Here is a 7,750-nt window from a genome sequence, read left to right as displayed (position 1 = left end):
ATACCATAGTACACTCTAGTGCCATGCTGGGGATGACAACCTAGTATTCAAGTGGTGTTAGCAAGTGTCAACAGCCACCATCGTCAACTACATGGTCACGGGTTACGTACCACCAGGCGAAAGCAGGAAGAAGCTGCAAGTTGAGAGCCGCCGACACCTTTGGGACGACCCATACTTGTATCGGGTCTATTCCTACGGGCTTTTGAGGAGGTGTGTACCAGCAACCGAAGGAGAGAAAATCATCGAACAATGCCACTCTGCACCATACGGAGGCCACTATCGAGCCTTCCGCACTCAAGCCAAAATCTGGCAGTGCAGATTCTTCTGGCCGACGATGTATGAGGACACGAAGGACTTCATCCGAAGATGCTGGAAGTGTCAGTTTCAAGGCAACATCACTGCTCGCAATGAAATGCCCCTCCATTACAACCTACCGGTCGAAGTATTTGATGTATGGGGCATTGACTTCATGGGTCCATTCCAGAAGTCCCAAGATTGCGAGTATATCCTGGTTGCTGTGGACTATGTGTCCAAGTGGGTAGAAGCTCTACCATGTCGAGCTGCTGACGCAAAGCACGCACGGAAGATGTTTCATGAAGTGATCTTTCCTCGGTTCGGAACATCCAGGATGGTTGTGAGTGATGGAGGATCACACTTCATTGACAGAACATTCAGAAACTTCATGCGTGAGCTTGGAGCAAAGCACAACATAGCTACCCCGTACCACCCTCAAACAAGCGGTCAAGCGGAAACCTCAAACAAGCAAATCAAGAACATCCTGCAGAAAACAGTCAACGAAATGGGGAAGGGTTGGAAGAGCAAGTTACCAGATGCCCTCTGGGCATATCGGACGGCCTATAAAACCCCCATAGGCATGTCACCATTCCAGATGGTATATGGCAAAGCATGCCATCTCCCAGTTGAGCTCGAGCACCGAGCTTACTGGGCGATCAAGAACTGGAATATGGACTTCAAGCTAGCTGGCAGGAACCGACAGAAACAGATAGCTGAGCTTGAAGAATGGCGAGAAAAAGCTTACCACAGTGCCAAGATATACAAGGAAAGAACAAAGAAATAGCGCGATCACCGAATCAAACCCAAGGAATTTAGAAAAGGCGACCACGTTCTACTCTTCCACTCCAAGGTACGACTTTTCGGTGCAGGAAAACTTCGGAGTAAGTGGAAAGGACCATACACCGTCATCGAGACCTTCGAGCATGGCGCGATCACCATAGCAGATGACGAAGGTAATATCACTAAGGTAAATGGTCAATGCTTAAAAGTTTTCCTAGAACCCAATTCTGAAAAGGAAATTGAAACAATACATTTGATTAATTGGGTTTAAATTGTAAAAAATATAATAATAATAATAATAATATAAATAAAATATTTCAATTAATTCTGCTTAGTTTTGAATTACCAAAAATAAAAATATGATTTCTGAAAAGGATCTTCAGTTTTTAGCTTTTACCTTTCAATAAAACCCTTGTTTCTCTAAAAAATATCTAGGAAGCGTAGCAAAACGCAAGCAGATTCAAAATTTGAAAAGTGGGACGAGCGCGCACGCCAAAATTCAGGGCCAACGGACGAGCCTAGGGGTCGGCCACCCCTGGCCTGACACGTCTGCGTCCCGATCTTTTCCAGCGTCTATCTCTTCGTCATTCCTATCCTTATCTGCATGCAAATTCAAATTTGCCACTCGTGATCTCGCCAGCGAGGGCCTTCTTCCTATTTAAATACCCCCTAACCCCTCTCTAAGCCATAGCCATTAGTGCTTTCCAAGTTTACATCTTCACAAACCACCTCTATCAAGAGTAGCGCTTAGGGAATGGGCAGCCACGCGCTAGCGCTGTTCGTGGAGTCGGGAGGATCCTTCGACGCGAACATGAGGGAGGCGTTCGATGTGGAAGAAGGAGAGATGCTGACGTACCCTCTTGCCATCATGCCCCCGTCAAGCATCACGAGCGAAGGAACGAGCCTGCGTTCCACGGCTCGCACGAAGGTGGCTGCGCACAAGACGACGACGAACAAGAAGAAGGCGCCTGTAGATCCATATGTTGTAACGCCTTCGGGCAGTTTAGACTCTAGGTTCTTGTGTTCAGGATCCACTGCGCGCTCCGACCCGTCCTACACTGTGGTGGGAATTAGAAAACCCGGTGGAGGATGCGGGAAGGGCCTCATGCGTAAGCCGCCGCTCGCGCCACCCGCACCTGCGCCCGCGCCTAAGACAGCCGCGACCACCTCGTCCGCCCCCTTGCGTATCAAACGCGCAAACCCCACTACAGGGGGCGATCAAACCGGCTGCCAAGTGACTCTAATCTGCCTTCTGCTGCCCCTCGCGTCCCAAAACGCAAGCGTGAAAATCCCATACTTAGGGGGCAGCCACACGGATTTCTTAGCGATTCAGATAATGAGTCGAAGCGGGAAAGCACGCGCACTATCGCCGCGCTTAGGACTTCTGTGCGGTCACTACGTGGTGTAGTGGAAGAGCTTAAAGGCGAACTAGCTAACACCCGCCTGAAATATATAGAGCTTAAGGACAACTTAGCCGCTGTACAATTCGGTCTAACCAACCGGCTTGTCAAGGTGGCTCGGGCTGCGGGTGTAGAGCATGTTCTAGACACAAACCGCATCTAGTTTAATTTTGCTTAGCCGAGTAATTTATTTTCCCTTTTATTCAGATTTCCTTCATTTACTTTGTAATCAATGTCTCGGCTTATATTGAATAATAAAGAAGTCCTTTGTTCGAATTATTTTGTCTCCACTTGTTTTTTATTATTTTTGTCTACTTGAGAAAAATCAAAGAAGAGGTACAAAAACAAGTGTGGGGGAGGAATCGCCATCAAGGTAATCTTACATAGAAAAAATTTCAGAATTATTTTTATTCCTCCTATGACAATTTAAATCTAATTTATATGATAAAAATATTGCTAATAAAATAAAAAGAAAAAAAATAAATGAATACTCCATTTTCTTTCTGCCTTTGAAATTAAACATGCATACTCTTTATTCCTCGCCAAAAGCCTACCATTTATGAGCAACTTTTTATAAGGACCCCATTGCTTCTAAGTAATTGAGATTTGCGATATAGTAGGATGATTTGAAACTTGCTCACTTATGCAATGAACTTGGGGATTTATTTGATAAAATTAAAATTGCAAAAAGTCTGCTCTTCAATGATAGATAATTACCTACCAAGGCCAATATATTACTCTTGATAAAAATTCTACAAATAGCTGCTTATTTGTTTTGAGTTGTGTCAAGTCTTGTTGACCCTTGTTAAGAGATTTATCATGCTCTCAAGATCAAGATCACGTACACTCCAGATACATATATATGCCGCTTCTACACTGGGAGTGCGCAAAAACATGCCTTACATGTCCACCATACAAACACTCCATGTTTTAAAGAATGATCTCTCTAGTGCATCTTAGATAAAGACATGGGCTATGCAAAAATATATATATATAAAAAAAGGAGAAGAAAAAAAGGGCAAGTGCCCGCCGTAGAATTAGGGGTATAAAAATACCCACCTGAAAAAAAATATAGGACACATGAAGGTCCTAAGTATAAAAAAAAAGATGAGCACATGAAGGCTCACAAGAAAATAAAAGAGTTATGATAGCCATGTCTAGAAATACTTGATGAGATCATATCAACCAATGGAGTTGTTTATACCATATACCACACACTTGCACATCTTGATCTAAGGGTATGACACTTCTCTTCTTGGATCCGAGATTTGACTCGACAATACATACAAGGTAAGTATGCATTCTCCTTGGTCCATACCCAAAACTCCAAATACAGCTTATAGAGGTAGGACAAATCAAGAGGTACTTTTACCTTGGTAAGGAACCCGAAACATTCTCGAGTGATTTGAGAGTATCATCTGAAGAGCAAGACTATTTTTATTCAAAAAGGTAAAAACCCAAGTTTTGAGCAAAGTTGAGTAAGAAGATTTGAATCCTAACTGTTCCATTTTTAAATTACTCGAGATGTTTTGGTAGACACTCTGAATGCTCATAAGTTCAGGTGAGGCTTGGAATAGTTTGCATGCAGGTTCATTATCAGGAGAAGTGGAACCATCTTAACCCAAAAACATAAGCTTTACTCGATGATGAGCAAAGGGCTAAGTGTGGGGGAGTTTGTTGGCGTTTCTTAAAATACACTTTTCATACCGCCAACATGCATACAAACTCTATAAAATATCACCAAACATTAGAAATAGGGTTTTTTATGCTAACCGAATTCCATAGTTTTGGTGAACACATGTGTATGCAGGACACTAGGGTTTGAGCCGCCAAAATCAAAGAACACTAGACCACAACACCAAAACAACATCAGACGTCTGTTGCTAAAGATAAAAATTAGCGTTGAACGGTCCGTTGCTAAAGGTGTTCCTCAGATCATCCGTTGCTAAAATTCAATACTTCGATGGATAGTCCGTTGCTATAAGTATTTTATTTTTGCGTCATATTTTCCGTTGCTATATATCAGTAACTGAGTCCGATTATCCGTTGCTAAATTTTGGCCCAAAAATGACGTGTTTTCAAGGCCTATTTTGGTGTATGGCCCAATTGACCTGCAATACTGAGCAATCATAATCCACCGTTGGATCATGATCAACGGCTCACATCTCACCAACCAAACAAAACCCTACCACACATTTTATCCACACAGACGCATCTTCCCCATAAGCCACCCCTTCCCAGCACCGCTCGTCCTCCGTCCCGATTCCGTCGCGCCGCCCGCCTCGTGCGGTCTCCCACAAAGGCCGAATGCCCCCTGCCGGATTTGGGGCTTGTGCCGCCGCTGGGTGGCTGGCCCAACGAGCATCGCGCAATGGCGACGGCTGGTGAGCCACCTCCCAGATCTACATCAAGGAGTAGGCGGTGGTGGCAGTCGTATTCGCAACCAGACCCTGGTAGCAGCATTCGCGGAGCTAGGAGGAGGTGGCGGCTCCATTGCTGGTTGACCGTGCAGCCCAGCAGAGTGTTGAAATCGAGCCCAGCTACGCACAGTCCTATGCTGAGAGCTCCACACTTGCTGAGCTCTAAGGATCCAGCTGCCAAGGCCCTGCACACGTGCAGACCGAAGGTATACACCTCCTTGAATATGATCTGCTTCCCCCTTCGATTTTGATCTCATTCTGATTCTGCACACGTGCTCGTTTCATCCTTGTGCTAGCTCGCTCTGTTGCTCATATGGAAAAAAGCAGGTACTTCCCTCTAAGTCTCTAATCGTGTGTGACGGCTCACTCTGTTGCCCAATGGAAAAAGGAAGTAAAGATGCAACTCAGATGGCCACCTCTGTCCTAACTCCTGAAAATGATAGTATTTATTGATGAAATATTGAATATGTAGTTGTTTGTTCATCCTTTTTTGGCGTGAGATCACAAGGCTCTGAAGCTTGAAACTATTTTGCAATTTCGAACAACCAAAAAGGCTTTGGTGTCCCTACTGGTAAGTTCTTATTCTCTAATTTTTCTCAACATCGTGTGTGAACAACACTCAAAACTATGATGATATTCTGTCCCTTAGGAGTAGAGAAATATGAAATGAGTTTAGCTATTGAGGTCTTTTGTCCATGACTCAAAAATGACAGCTAACTGTTGGTTTGGATCTGTAAATAAAAGAATACATATAACTATTGATGCTATTATTATTTCTAGATTTTATTCAGCAACTGACTAGTGACAGCATGGAAGTTTTAAATATACTTGAGCTGGTTAGTGACAGCAAACTTCAGTTAGCTCTATTTCTTGCTGAAGATGAGGCATGGGTACGTTGTTTTGCAGGTTATAAGGTGATGCTATCGTCCTTCAGATTCAGTTAAATTATTATCAGGTAGAACATTACATGCTTTTCTGCTTTATTTTTTTATTTCTTGTGATGAAACTGCTCTTAATAATAAGAGGTACATTTTGTGGCGATAAAGGGACAGTTCTTGTGTTTTATATGAGTTTATACTTCACAGATTTGGCAAATGGAATTCGGAAGTGAATACTGAAACACATCTAACTTTTGTACAACATGGCAATAATATATAACCTAAGATTTCTTTGTTCTTGAAATACGTTCACATGGCCTATTAGGAAGCTGCAACTACTGAACTGCTGACACTACATCACATGGCCTATTAGGAAGCTGTAATTACTGACTGTTACCACTACATTAGCAATTAGCTGCATGAATTAGCATCAGCTTAGACTGCATGTTCTTATTCTTTTTGCTGTTCAAAAAATATTTTAAATCTGAAAATTTTGGTTCTAAAGGTAGGTTCTAGTGTACTATCTTGTTGAAGTTTTGTAAACTACAGTTAGATAGTAAGGAGCGTGCTATTATGCATACAGAAAACAGTGCCAATTACTCTATTACTCATATGGAAAAAGGCAGTCAAGATGCAACTCAAATAGCTTTGGTTAATTTCTTTGAAACTCATGAAGAATATACAACAACAATTACATATCTGATTTTCTTACTAAAAAGTTGTAATGTGAGTAAGGTGGCTGCCATGCCTATTCTCACTTATTGGACATGCTGTAGCTTGATGCACATGAGCATATCAAGACCGTTAAGACTAGCTATTCCAGTGTGCTATATTCATGATAAGACATTGAAATACACTTTGTAGCCTCCTGTTGAGTGTTGACTGAAATGACAAGAAACAATTGATCTGTTACTGAAGATTCAATTCATTTTATACACATTTTCTCAATTGACTGAAAATGGACTGGTTTTGATATAATAATTTGATCTTCTGTTTTGTGTACATATGTAGATGAAGCTCTGGACTAGTCATCAGTGGACCAACTTGGAAGTTGTGGACAACACATGTTAGTTTGTTTTTGTTCATCAGTTATATATGTTGAGACAAGGATAGCTTGATGTTAAGTGACATGATTAAATATGTACTCCAGTTTGATAAATGAATGAGTATGGTTAATGTGATCACTTGTGTATGACGTCCTAAATCTGTGTAAATATTGCATTGGTCTTATGTTTGATCCAGTGTATGTGAGTTGTAGATATAGAATGTTTTAATTTTTCTTATCTTCTTTAATTGAGCCGATGGATTTTCTGTTGCTAAAAGTCCTTATTGCAATGAACTATCCGTTGCTAAAAGCTCTAACAGGCTACCTGTTGCTAAAAGTTGGACCATCGAATTATCTGTCGCTAAATAACATGTCCGTCGCTGTATACATACAACGACGGCTTCATTAGCAACGGTAACAGTCCGTCGCTATAGCCTTTAGCAACGGACTGGCCATTGCTATACACCCCTTTCAGCAACGGATTGTCCATTGCTATTTAAAGGTTGTGGTGTAGTGGAATTGAAGGCACATTTAATTCAAATACAGAAGTGCATCGAAATGCAATTGGATTCAAACTCAGAAGGCCGAGGAGCATCGTCTGGGCTTTGGGCCTGGGCCAACAGAGCCAGCCAGGGGGCGGCCGCCCCTAGGGTCGGCCGACCCCGGCCTGGCCCAGCTCCCCACCGCCTTTTGCAGAGGCGGTGCATGTGAAGCCCTAGCGCGGTTTCCGGCTGCATTTTGCAGTTTACCCCCTCCCAAACCGACCTTCCACACCTATATAAGGAGGGGGAGAGGGCCTCTCATTCATCATCATTCAATCCATTCAAGCTTCTAGTCCACAAGAATAAAGAGAGATACAAGAGTAGTAGTAGAGAGGCGGAGCTTCCACTCATATCCTTAGCCTCTAGTTAGGAATAGAATAGGAGAGTGAGT

General features: G+C 42.6%; 1 long non-coding RNA gene and 1 pseudogene across 1 annotated transcript; both read left to right on the top strand.

Moving 5' to 3' along the window:
- LOC110437499 lies at positions 335 to 1,345 on the top strand (annotated as a pseudogene).
- Positions 4,682 to 7,000, top strand: LOC110429542. Its single transcript, XR_002446612.1, has 4 exons — positions 4,682 to 5,100; positions 5,191 to 5,465; positions 5,801 to 5,849; positions 6,784 to 7,000. It is a non-coding gene; the product is annotated as an uncharacterized LOC110429542 (long non-coding RNA).

This window comes from Sorghum bicolor, chromosome 8 (assembly GCF_000003195.3).
Source record: "Sorghum bicolor cultivar BTx623 chromosome 8, Sorghum_bicolor_NCBIv3, whole genome shotgun sequence".
In the NCBI taxonomy this organism is placed as follows: Eukaryota; Viridiplantae; Streptophyta; class Magnoliopsida; order Poales; family Poaceae; genus Sorghum; species Sorghum bicolor.
The sequence above is the reverse complement of the archived record's forward strand: the minus strand, read 5'-3'. Positions and strand labels throughout refer to the sequence as shown.